Here is a 14,285-nt window from a genome sequence, read left to right on the forward strand (position 1 = left end):
ATGTTTGGCGCGACGCGGGCGCGAACCCACGACCCTCGGATTACGAGCCGCACGCCTTACACGCTTGGCCATGCCAGGCCTCCGGCTTAGACATAGTGAACATGCATTTCCTTAATTGTATATAATATTTGAGCGGAACGTTGTACTTGCTTGACTCAGAGGAAGTAAGAAGTTGTGAATAAAGTTATTATACTGTTTATGTTATATTTATTAGAATAAGAACAAAAAAACAGGCATTCAAAATGTACACAATTATACAAAATCTTAAAATTTATTTGAAGAAAATGTCCAATTTAAACTGTTTCGTTTTTTAATGGGCTTCTTCACGCGGTTAAAAAAGAACGCCAATTCTACGACCTTTTCATGAAGTTCATTTTTCTACTTCATTTTTGCATACAATTTGATAACGTTAATATAACGCTTGTGATAAAGTATGAATCTCTATTTCCTCACTGTCTTTTCCATTTTGTTCATCTTCTGAATCTCTCACACTGTTACCATCTTGTGATTCTATTGTAGATTTTAAATCAATTTCATCAGTTCCTGTCAAACCATTCTTGTCAACGTTCACAAAACTTTCTACGTTCACAGAATCATCTGCATCAATCTTCTCAGTCAGAGTTTGGATTTCACTAGAATCATCATAACAACAACTTCTCCACAATCTCCGCCATTATCAAGAATAAATCCACAGTTTCCAAAGCACTTTACTACGCATTCCTTTTACACATTTTATTGGATGACTTAAAAATGAAATTGCATCTAACACGTCAATTTTCATGGTCATTTTAGATGCTCTCTTACAGTTGTCCATGTTTACAATAACATACTGAAGCATCAGTTTTCTGTATTTTAATTTTATACACTGTATAATTCCATTATCTAGTGGCTGTAGAACTGATGTTGTACATGGAGGTAGAAAGACTGAACGAACATTTAAAAGTTGAACGTTTGGTTGACAAGTTGCATTATCCAACAAAAGTAGAATATTCATATTATCTTGTTCCATTCTTCTGTTTAATTGTTAAAAAAATTCCTCGAATATAACACGTGCCATCCACACTTTATTATTCACTTTCCATTCCATAGGAAGTTGATTCGTCCTTACATTTTTGAAACAGTATGGATTTCACTTGTACCCATTACCCATGGTTTCTCTAGTTTTCCATCAGTAAATGTGACCAATCATTCTTTTCGAACAGCGACCTCCGGAATAATGACGGCAGAATAAAGAACAGACTATATATTTAACCAATACTTACTGTAACAAAATGTCCGAGAATTTATTATATTTAAAGAAATTATTAATTAAATAAGAAATTAATATTTAATCAAAACCCTTTTTTCCGCCTAACTCAGGTTCTAATCCTACTCCTACTTGTTGAGAGATGAGGTAGATGAAAAACAGTTTTCCGTCCGCGTTACGCAAGTTCCGCCAAAAAAGAGGGCTTTTCCGGCTGAGACAGTTTTAGTAGCTTTACTATCAAGATAATCAAATATCAAAGCTGTGCTTCAGTACTATTAAGTCCCGTAGTACTCATCTGATAATAATTGAACTTATAACTTTTATGTGTATCTTTGTTGGAGATTGTGTGTGTGTTTTCATATAGTACAGCCACATCGGGCTATCTGATGAGTCCACCGAGGAATAGGGAAAATTGTGTTAGAAATTATATAGTAATAACAATAATACTGAACGTATATTAATCTGACTAGCGTACAACTGAAATGGGACTATAATTTCAGAACACGTTTCTGTTAAATAACGTATGCACATGTTTCAGTGGGAACACCTTCCAGAAATCCTGGTCATGTGATCCGTATTTTTAGTAAATTTTATATTTTGAGAAAAATTGTTATTTTGGGTGGAATTTGGGCAAAGCCACTCAAGGACTTTTTGCACTAACTGTCCCTAATCTTGAAATGATGAATTAGATGAAAGGCAGCTAGTCAATACCACCCACCGCCAAGTCGTGAAGGACAAATGATCGAATCGTGGGGTTCGATAGTCTATACAAGAATGTACTAACAGTCCCAAAGGACGTTGTGTAATTTTGCGGCAACGAGTCGCGAACCTGAGATGCCTGGCACGCTAAGCATTGGACTGTGCTCAGCCTTTAAGGAAATATAAATACTGTTATTGACAGAATAAAAAAAGAGAAAGAAAACCGAACCACACCAACGTTTTTATTATTCGATTCTATTTTATTATCTTACCCCCTAAATAATTTGAAGTAGCTTGATTTATTTGAAAGAAATTGAGAATTTAAGAAAACAACACTACCCTTCCATAATATTCCTCCCTAGATGGCAGCACATATTTTGTTCACAAAATTTTGACAATCAAGATTTTATTATTCTTTCTTTTGCCTTTCTTAAACAATATTTGTTTTATAAAATCTTGATACGATGGTTATAAAGATAGAGACTGGTAAGCCTAGTTATACTACACTCACCAGGTGACAGCACTGAGGCGAATGAATGCCCATACAGTGTGCAAAGGAAGAAAGCGACTTATGAATTGGTTCACAAAATGAAAGGTTTACCAGTGTGATGTAAGCTTCCCTTTCAAATGATTGTTAAAAACAAACAAACAAATTTGACCATTCGAGCCATCTTATACTTCGACTACTTGTGAGTGTCACGTGACCTTAAAGAAAACACTATGAACAGTTCATATAATTTTCTTTTCTGGATCCCAGACCTTAACTCGTGTTAGCAGAGTTTGCAATTACACTGATTTCTCTCTCTCTTTTTCTCCAGGAAGTATGTTTCCGCTTCTCCTGGAGAGGATGCATAAGATGAGCCTGTTTCACAACATCAAACTGAAGCGTCGAAAAGTTGACTCGAGATACAGTAGTGACGGTGAAACGAACCCTGATAACTCTTCACCTGACAGTGTACTCACTTTGGAACCTGTTCTGAAGGAAGAAGAGCTGGGTCACTTTGCAAGCGAGTTCCCCTTAGAATCGGGCGAAGGAGGGAGGTATCTTTGATAACACAGTCTGAAGGTCCAAATAAGTCCCCAGATACAAATATGCTGGAGGAAGAGCTGGAATCCGCGAAAGGTTCTCCGACCCAAAGCGTCCAGTCACCCTCCCAACAGGCGGCTAGCTCAGAAAGAGAAATGTTAAGCAGTAGTTCACAAGACAACGTTTTCCACGATGGAAGCACGTGTACACAAGAGGGAGCTCCAGAAAGTGCTGAAATTCGATCGGAAAAACCCAAAACATCGTTAGAAGAGCAGGGATTGGACTTAAGCGCGCCAACCAGGCGTTTTATGGAAGTACTTCCCCACTTGAATCCTCATTTGTGGTCTCCTTCTAGTGCACAGGCCTACAAGCGTCATTTCAGTGCCCATGAGGAACGGCCCCACGTGAAGCAGCAAAATTTATCCTCGCTAAGAGGGGCATCGCATCAAACAATGCCATTAGTTATCAGTGATATTCCAACTTCTGGTCCTGGTGAAGCGGTGATTTGGACAGATCCATCTCAGGAGCTGCAGTCACCTGAGCATACAAGCACAAGTTCTATAATAAGTAGTGATGTCCCTGTAGGTCGTCGACATAGCGTATCTAATATGGAAAGAATAGGACTTTTAGGTGGACCAGTTTCCTCGCGATCCCAACCTCTTTCCTGCTACACCACAACACCTACATCTCTAATAACTTCTAGTGCGCCAGCTATAGGACAATGTGGGATCAGTGCTGGTCCAATTAGTGGGTTATCTGCAATAGGAAGCTACCCTTCTTTCGCTCTTCAGTACGGGACAAATGTGCAAAGGATACCATCCGCAGCATCATCAACTACCACTTCCAGAGTAGAGGTATTGCCTCAGTTTCGGAGTCGGAGCAGTAGTTTGGTGAGCACCAGTCTTGTATCCTGGTCAGAAAAACTGCCACAACCAGGACCATCTTCTCCCACCCAGTTACCAGACACTCAGGCATTAAATCTCAGTGTATCAGGGAACGGGCGAAAGAGGAGTCAACTGTCATGGCGGCGACACCGTCCACATCTCGGGGTCCTGAAGTCGAGAAGGAAGAAACAGAGCAGCCAATGGTGTGTATGATTTGTGAGGACAAAGCCACAGGTCTTCACTATGGTATCATAACCTGTGAAGGGTAAGTTTTGTGTGTAGGATAATAAACCATGAGGGACATGATTTAAATGTATCATCATTGCTTTCTTATGTTAACCCAGGTATTGAATATAAAAATGTTTCTTACATTTCTTTTAAATCATGAATGCCATTATGTGCATCCTTTCTAAAGATGTCTTAAGTCTTTCATGGGATTCTGAAAAACAACATATATACCTCAGGATATTCTTTTTAACGAGTGAATAGTTGATATTACTTGATGTTGGAAGCCCAGCATGGCCAGGTGACTAGGCGATTGACTCGCAACCTTAGGATCGCGGGTTCGAATCCCCCTCCCACCATAGATGCTCGTCCTTTCAACAGTGGGGGCGTTATAATGTTACAGTCTATCTCCCTATTCGTTAGTAAAAGAGTAGACAAAAAGTTGGAGGTGGGTGGTAGTGACTAGCTGCCTTACTTCTAGTCTATCACTGCTAAATTAAGGACGGCTAGAGCAGATAGCCCTCGTGTATTTTGAGCGAATTTCAAACCAAACCTAATTAATATTGTACTACTAAAGAAAATGTAAATTTTCGAAGTTTATGCGTTTGAGGGCTAATATCAAATTTCATCTCCTTATGGGTCAGAAGTGGCCTAAAAGTTAGCGTGACTGTTTTATGAACCCGAGAATTGGTGGTTTGCGACTAGTTTCCTTAAAAATGCCTTTCATTCTTTAGAACCGTGGGTGCGCTTGAAAAATAATGGTCAAATCTCATTATTTGCTCATATAAGAGAAGCCCAAGAACTGGCGGTGGGTGCTGTTGACTAGCTCTTCTCTCTAAATTATCAGTTAATAATGAAGAAAACTTGGCATAAAAGACCTTTGCAACATTTTGAACAAATAATCTCCTCGTGAAACAAAAACGTAAATATTAGAAGAGATGACATAACTGCTAACTTGAATACAAAGTTTAATAAATGTAAACGATCACTAATATTCTCATTGCGCATGGTCATAACAAAGTCGAAACCTGTTTTGTTAAAACAAAATTGTGTTTTTTCACAAATATGCTGTTTGAAGGTAAGCGAACTTTGCAACTGACTTTGCACTTGAATAAAGACGGTTTTCAATTAAACATTGAAAGTCCGAATGACCTTGACCTCGTTATCGGGATCTCGTAAACATGTAAATGTTCGTTTTTATAAAGCCGAGATTCAAGTTTGTACGATTTTTGGAATGACCATCAGACGCTTATTAAACAAAATAATCCGTCTGATTGCTGTTGTTTTGTTTACAGCATAGCCAATAAGGGTATCTGCTTCTTTCCTTAATTTTGAACTGACAACTAGAAAGAAGACAACTGACCGACAGTACCCACCGCCAACTCTTGGGCTATTCTTTTACCAAAAAATGTAATGGGATTTACCCTAACATTATAACATCCCTTGGCTGAAATAAACAGCATGCTGGGTACAGGGTTTCATTCACATAACCCGAAGACTCCCAGCCGAGCGTTCTAATCACCAGGATACGTTAATTAATTTCATATGTTTTGTCAGTGTTTATAGTTTTGTAAGCCTTGAGGCTGTATGCGATAAAATGTTTGAAAATATACAACACATATACAACATAATGGGCTATAAAAACCTGGTCAGCGATCCTTAAGTTACAACTAACCAGAGAAAAGACAACCAGTCGGCATCATCTGCCTCATATACCAAATAGCAGGATTGGTTGACTATCACCTTTATTACACGCCCACGGACAAAAGTGCGAACATCTTCGGTGACAACTCGACGGCTTGAACATTAAACATTTTCAACCCGCAGACCACCAAGATATCTATTACCCATGTCCGACCCACAGGATAAAGAATAGGCTACAGTTCATAAAGGTACTTTACATACAAAGAATGTTTTTGCATAAATAAGTCGCACTAAAAGATAGATATCACAGTTTCTCTCGGCTAATTTATCTTTTATCTTTACTAGATTTAGCAAGGGTTTAATTTACAAGATTCGAATCTCAGTTTTGTGCTTCAACTTTTTAAAGACTTTTCACTGACTTTCCACACAGTTTCTCCAAGTAATAACCCAACACAATTTTGTTTTATTAATAACCATAACCCATAACACAGATTACTAAAGATAATGTATGCGACATAATCAAGTTGTCGTTGGAGCCCAAGGTGAAGTTGAAATACCAATACGTTTTTGAAGCCCTCTTTATTTCATATAACTGCGCCCTACTTCACAACTGAATGGAGGTGGCTAGTTGTTTTTGCATTCCACGAACCAGTCTTTACTAATGAACATCATAATGACCGAAAGACAGATTGTTAGAGCCAGATTTTTTTTTCTCCCTTGAAATGGATTAGAGGCGTTCGTAATTTCAGGGGATGGTAAAGGCCGAGTTGGGTTGTATGTATTAAGGTAAAAGTATTTACGAACATCTTACCATGCACATAACTTTCGTAATAAACTGTTAACACCGGAAAATTATGACATAGCTAGATCTAGTTGGAAAACCTTGGAATGTGAGCGACATGTGACTAGCTAACCACTGGAGTGGGGTGAGGGAAAAGTTCCTTTTGGTGCTATAGGGTAACTACATGCTACAACTGCTAACTCGTAAGCAAGCACACGTCACCAAACAACGTCGGGTTCAATATGTACCTGGTAAATGAACCCTATGAGTTTGGAGATTAGATTCTAAAGCCAGACATCAACCGGAACATGAGTTTCCATGTTGGTAAGATGCGTTTTAATAAAGATTTCGTACGCATGCGCAGATATCTTCGACGTCTGCTACCAAGATTCACATACTGATGAAAATTTCTATAAATTTTATACTGAGTATAAACGTGTGCGATAATTACAATTAAAATAATCAGCTTTGAAACTTGTTTACCAATATTTAAAGCGAGTACAGCGTACCAAAAGAAGTAAAAAGGCTATTCTTCATAATAGCCCCCCAGTGGCACAGTGGTATGTCTGCGGAGTTGCACACTAATAACCGGGTTTCGATACCCTTGGTGGGCAGAGCACAGATAGCTCATTGTGTAGCTTTGGGCTTAATTCTAAACAAATAAACAAATCTTCATAATATTGCCTTATGTACACGGTTGGTCTTCCCCATGGCCTTAAAATATACATACAAATAATTCGATACGTTGAAGTACAGTACCTATTTAAGGCCAGATTTAATCTTTGTTAAAACGTTTCAAAAAATTTAGAATGAGGTTTGTAGGTATATTGATACAAAAAACAAACATAATTATGGTACTTAAAGTAAACTGTTACGAGTTAATCGTGGGGCCATCTTGCATCAGGTCAAATGGCACAGTCATGATGAATCGCAACTCAACAAACATAGTAGCTCAATCCTCAGAAAAATAAACATAAGATTGACAGTTTATTACCCCCATACGATGGTGCTATCTTAGGTAACAAGTTAAGGTAGAGTCAGCCTTAGGAAATCATAAATATCGGGATTCGATCCATGTTTTGGACCAGCATTGATCACTTTCTCGCTATCAAGAATTGTTGGCTTGTTTACACTGTTAGTGAACCCAAGGTAATAACCCTTGTTACGTTCTTGTATCACTCTCAGTTTGTTAACCACTGTCCGCAGTTTTAATTAATATACCATTTTTTGTACCAAGCTAATATTAACTCGTATAATTTCACTAGATCCACTTATGTATGATTGAATCATTAGTCCGTGTCCATAATACAGTACCGCTTAGCAGTTACACACACACGTATAGCTAAAACTACGCTTGTGTCCAGAATTCAGTTAGCTTCATACTGTTTGGCCTGTGAGATCCTATTTATGACGTTCAGATGTAGGAGGTACTCAGGACTAGGCTCATCATGTGTCATGTAACTCTCTACTTTATTCATCAGTTCATTTTGTTAATATTTTTCTAATTGTATTCAAGCGTGTTATCCAGGATTCTGTCTCATAGTGTTAGCATGTTTTGAATAGTTGTATAGATATTTCACGTTTGTTGATCATAGGATTCTCTTACTTTCGTAAAAATTTAGTTTTATGTTTGCTGTAGTTTGTTGATGTGTGTTTTTGTACATTTTCCATGTTACTGGCCCTAGGAAAAATAATGACTTGTGTGAACTTTATTTTCGGTGCCCTTGACCATGTAGAATTGAGATGAACTGTTAATTTTAATATCGATTACGGCGCTCTTTGGGGTGGTCACCCTAAGCAGGACGCACGCGTTGCCCATCCAAAAGACCGATCTCGAGTTTAGCTCCAGTTGGAAAATATATATATATAAATAAGTTCAATTTGCCTTGAACTCTAGATGTAACAACAGATCTTTAAAGAGTAGGGTAAACCCTCCCTCCAGTTGAACCGTTAAAGGTTAAATAAGATATTCTAGGTGAGAGCATATTTAAAGGTCATTTAAACTGGACAAGAGACGAAAAATATATTGGTATATTGGAATGACTAGGTTAATGCATAACGTAATGTCTGATCTGTGTTGAACTTTTAGATCTTCGGGAGTTATAATTAAACTACTTGGATATTTTCAGACCTTGTTGAGCAGTGGTTACCAAAATGTATTCTCAAAACGGCTGGTATTGATTGGTATTGAAACTTTAATTAAAATAATAAAGTACTGAACAACATTTCGACCTTCTTATATCATCTTTAGGTTAACATGAGCAGTTACCAAAACTTTCAAATTCATGGATCCCCCCCCCCCCCCCCAATTAAATAAAATAAAAACTATCTTCCTCCATGGATTACACAAATTGTGTTCATAATTATGTTATATTGAGCTAAAACTAGTTTTGTATAAGTAAGATAACTGACATCTGGCGGAACCCTATTATGATTAATAATCAATGAATAGTCACCCACCCAGCCGAACCCACCGCAGGGTTAGGCTTCCGGCTACTTGAACTTGTTGACAATCACTTCTGTAGTGCAGAGTAAAACTCCTTTATCCTTAGGCCATTCCTGGCCCTAAGCGACCCGGTATGGCCAGGTGATTAAGGTACTCAGCTACTAATCTGAGGATCGCGGGTTCGAATCCCCCCGTCGCACCAAACATGCTCGCCTTTTCAGCCGTATGGGCGTTATAATGTGACGGTCAATCCCACTATTCGTTGATAAAAGAGTTGGGGGTGGGTAATGATGACTAGCTGCCTTCCCTCTAGTCTTACACTGCAAAATTAGGAACGTATAGCGCAGATAGCCCTCGTGTAGCTTTGCGCGAAATTCAAAACAAACCAAATAAAACTAGGCCCAAAGCAGAAGTAAGTTAGTGTTCTTTGTATAAACAAACAAACACAAAACAAGATCCAGACAAAAGCTGGAGCACGTTTCTTCTGGGTTGAGAAGAAGGAAACATTCGTCTTCTATTAGCAAACTAGAGCCGATTATTTCACCCCGTTTTAAAGTTATGTTTTAAATAGTCTATTCTCGAATCTTTAAACAGAATATTGTGTTAATTAGTACTAGTGAACAACTTCTTTTAATAGGGCGCGAGCTGGCCCTGTGGTAGAGATCTGGAGCTGGCTAGCTAGGTTCGAACCCATGCAATACTTCAAAATAGTACTCTCCAGCTCCTTAAGTTATAGATGCATTATAAGGGTGATTTACAATCCCTTAGCGTGGCTGGTAGGAGGACAGACTGACTGCCTTTCCTCTGGTCTGAAGTTCAAAACTAAGGCGATGGAAAACTGCCTTGCAAAGTATCTATTCTAAGAACCTCTTACAAGGGACATTGAATATCTTCTAAGGAATATGTCGTCACCTTTCAATGGCCCAGTGGTAAGTATGGAGGTTTAAGACGCTAAAAATCGGGTTTCAATATCCGTGATGGGCAGTGTGTAGTTAGTCAAATGTGTAGCTTTATGCTCTAGAAATATTTTGATCTATTTTGTGATCTATATTAGAGTAACTTAATCCGGCATGTGTAAATCTTTCTAACACCCCATGCACAAAAATTCATGAAATTTTGCGACGAGCCATTGAAACTGTTGCGCGCAAAATGCTCACATTACACGACGTCCACCACAATCGCCTACGCTAATATTACATGATGTCAACTGCAGGTAAAGGGTTAATATTTCCCTTTTGGACTTTCCCCCCTTTATCTTTGTTTTCAAAGCAACTTTCATACAAACAGCTTGTTTAGTGACGTTAATACTAAACACATAATCCATCAGTCAAAAAAGGTTATATTGTATTTCAACTGTATTTTTTCTTTGCTACAGGCTAACAGACGTGTTCAATTAAAAAGCAAAATTTATATTATTTATCACCGATATTTCAGGTTGGTCCCTTAAGAAACCTATCTATCTCACCGATCAGTGTCGAGATCTCCAAAACACGTCTATTTTTTTGTTTATTTTTTTCTTACGATCGCCATAATACCCAGAATTATATGTAAGAATACGAAAGGTCAAATAAGTGACAATTTCAGCCATGGCTGTTCTTCCCTCGATGTGGCTTTGCTATAAGAAAACACACACACACACACAGTAGTTCTTTGCCCAGTCCAACTCTCCAACGTAATGTTAGACTTGTAAACTTCTTTTAGACGCGAATAAAAATTACTTATAAAATATTACGCATGTCAGTTCAGAGAGGGTTACTTTCCACTGACCTTCCCATACAAGAAACTTCCATTTATATGGGAGTGTTTCTAGTGGTAGCTACATTAGCGAGAAAAGTAAAACCGAATTACTGATCTAATCAGGGCGTGACGTCAATCACATTCATTTCCAACAAGATATGCTGAAAGAGAACGGAAAAAATCTGACCTTTCAAGTATCTACATTTGAGTTCATCTAACAGAAAACTAATGTTCAATACATATTACCCATCATAAATAGTCGCTACCCCAGAGTAACCTAAACCCGTATTTTAGTTCAATTACGATGAATTTAAGTAAAGTAAAATTATGCTACGACAAGAAAAACAAATATCTGAATAATTAAAAAATATAAGACCAATTAGCGGCCCGCAGGCTGAACTAGGCCTGCGTAGGTACTTTATCTGGACCCTGTCGTTGTTTTTAAATCATATTTTATTTTGGTCAAACTGGTGAAACGAAAATGGAAGATGAATTCTTGGGCTGCTTTTCTACGACCGAATGTGAGATTTGTCCGTTATCCCTATAATGGCCACAGATGGACCTGCAGATTAATAGTACAGTACTCTAACCACATGCTCAGTTCATAATTTACTTTGGTCATTGTCAAGTAAGATAAATGAGAGAGAAATGAATTTGTATCTCAAGACGGTTGGTATGGGTATGGGTAAAATAAAGTCGAGAAAAACGTTTCGATCTTCTTAGGTCATCTTCAGGCCGAAACGTTGTTCTGTACTTTATTTTAATAAAAATTTTAATACCCGTACCAACCGTCTTGAGAAACATTTTTACTTCGAGTGGGTTTCTCGTCATCACGAATAAATGGAATTTATAACTTTGGGCTTAAAAACATTTTGAATCAGAAGAGTTGCGTAACGTGTTGCCGTTTCGAATATTGGAAATCAAACAGTATTTGTGAACACACACACACACACACATATATATATATATCTTTTTCATTCAAGATAACCTGAGGTGTCAGTTTTGATATCTTGCTACAAAGATTAATGAACGAATGTTCTGTAATCGTAGTAATATATGTATTAAATTGGCTGGTTTCTTTTGCATTGACGACTGAGATTGACTGCTTCATTTGTCTTGACAATTAAGATTGGCTGATTCATTTGTCTTGGCAACTGAGATTGGATGGTCTACTTGCCTTTACAACTGGGATTGGTTGGTTAATTTGTCTTGATAACTGAGAAGAGTATTCTATTCGCAACAAAATAGGGCAGGCTAAACGGTTTACCGAACTGGAGCAAATTTCCATATTTCTGAAAAAAAAAAAAAAAATTCAAACGTAACCATTATTACAGAATTCTCTGATGGAATCATTTCATTTTTTCTACAATCTTTAAATGTACTATCAGTATTTAACAAAACTACAGTACATTTAAGGTTGTTTTGCGCTCGCTTTATAACAAAATTAAACTAAGTGATATAAATTAGTTAGCAGTGCCGAAATGTTTAACGTGTACACGCATATATAATACTTTCCCGACACATTATGAAATCACTTTGATACTGAACTGAAAATACGCTGAACCCAAAATATTCAAAGAATAAGTCATACTTCTTGTTTTACAATTTGTGTGTTTTCGTAATGGCATTCTGTAAATTGTGTGTGTCGGTTCTCCATATTCGCTCAAACTCCTATTTATCTGAATTGTAGGTGCAAAGGTTTTTTCAAACGCACAGTACAAAACAAACGAGTTTACACGTGCGTAGCAGATGGGAATTGTGAAATCACGAAGGCCCAGAGAAATAGGTGTCAGTACTGTCGCTTCCAAAAGTGTCTCCGTCAGGGCATGGTTTTGGCAGGTGAGTTGTTGTTTTTTTTTCCCAATTCTAGTTTTGTGCTCTACCTGTTTTCTATATTCTGTGATACCTTGAGACAAACTACAGCAAAAACGTTAGTAACACACTACAGAAAGTTCCCTCGTGATTCCATTAGTAACCACAATAGGACCGTTTTACTAAAAAAACGCAGGCGGTGGTCATAACATGTCGGAGGGGCACAAAATGATGGCGGGTAAGTTCTGAAACACTTTAAAACGTTTTCTTTAATGACGTCATGCCTACTATTGTCTGTTGTTGTTGTTTTTAGAATTCACGCTTATAGAACAAGCTTTGAAAGCTCTTTTTGAAATTTCTTACACAGATATTGTTGACAAAATATTTTTTGTTGATAAAGTGAACACAAGAGTATCACTTTTAAGATTTAATAAACACAACAGAAAATATCCCGTGGTATAGAGAAATTCTGGTCTGTTGTTATGTAATTATTTATCAAAACAAGGATTTTATGGAAATAAGTTATTTTGTTATCGTAACTTAAAGTTGGGAGTGTTAACTCGTTATCAGTAACATTCGTATTTATTTCGTGTTTACCTCCCCCCCCCCGACAAATAGAAGATTCTTGTTGTTATTCTTATTATATAAAAAAAAGTCTGTATTTTTATACGTGCACGACACCTGGCTTGTAAATATATCAATAAATAAATATCATACACGTTTTGGTTTAGAGACAGAAAAACAATAAGGGGGCTTTCATTTGGTAGTGAAAATGTGCATCAACTGACATAGGACTTAAGATGTTTACATAAAACGTCCAACAAAAACATGTGTATATTGGACGACCATTTCCTGATTTTACCAAAAAATAACGTATCACGATATGAACATATTAACACCGGAAGACCAATTAAAAAGACAATGTAAAGGTCTTACACATTTAACTGATATCTAATACAAGTACGCCACGTCTCCTACAAGTTTTCATATTTGTTTTGTTTTTTAGTCTGTTTTAGTTTAGTCGCACCACGTGATTTTGTCGCTGACGTACACAAACTTTCCAACTGTATTTTTAAGAACAAAACAAAGTAAAAATTTTTGGGTCGATTAAAAAAGCATAACTTTCAGGTTTTTAAACCCTGGCGTGGGAAAAGGATTAGTTATCCGCTAGGTTTTTAAAGGAGACGTCAGCTACATTTTGTTAACAGATGTTTATTTATCCGCTAGGTTTTTAAAGGAGACGTCAGCTACATCTGGTTGACGGATGTTTATTTATCCGCTAGGTTTTCGAAGGAGACGTCAGCTACATTTTGTTGACGGATGTTTATTTATCCGCTAGGTTTTTAAAGAAGTCGTCAGTTACATTTTGTTAACGGATGTTTATATATTAGGTTTTTAAAGAAGGCGTTAGCTACATTTTGCTGACGGATGTTTATTCATCCGCTAGTTTTTAAGGTGACGTCAGCTACATTTTTGACATATGTTTGAGGCTGATGTTTCAGTTAGCTAGAGCATGTCTAGACGTTCACGTCAAGGTAACATTTCAATATATTGATGGAAGTTACAGAATCTAGAGAATAAAGTTTGTCGCTTTTATTATAAACGATTTGATTTGTGTTTAAAGAGCTTCAAATATTGAACAGTTTCCAAACAATGTGCTACTTTTAAAGTTGTACTGTATCAGCACTAGCAAAACTGCGAACCCTTCCCTAGTAATTAATAAACTAAAAGTTTTTTAAACGTTCGCGAAGTTGAAAGTTAATATTTACTGTCTAATTGTCAGC

The 14,285-nt window shown here is 37.3% G+C and overlaps 1 pseudogene across 1 annotated transcript in view; it reads left to right on the forward strand.

Annotated features, from left to right (window-relative positions):
* The first annotated feature begins 2,984 nt into the window (after positions 1-2,984).
* Positions 2,985-14,285, forward strand: part of LOC143247617 (hormone receptor 4-like) — a 30,738-nt pseudogene continuing 19,437 nt past the window's right edge. Inside the window, exons 1-2 of the transcript XR_013026620.1 lie at positions 2,985-4,121; positions 12,380-12,528. The product of XR_013026620.1 is annotated as a hormone receptor 4-like (transcript). The remainder of the gene's footprint in view (positions 4,122-12,379; positions 12,529-14,285) is intronic.

The sequence above is a fragment of the Tachypleus tridentatus genome, chromosome 3, assembly GCF_004210375.1.
Source record: "Tachypleus tridentatus isolate NWPU-2018 chromosome 3, ASM421037v1, whole genome shotgun sequence".
Lineage (NCBI taxonomy): Eukaryota > Metazoa > Arthropoda > Merostomata > Xiphosura > Limulidae > Tachypleus > Tachypleus tridentatus.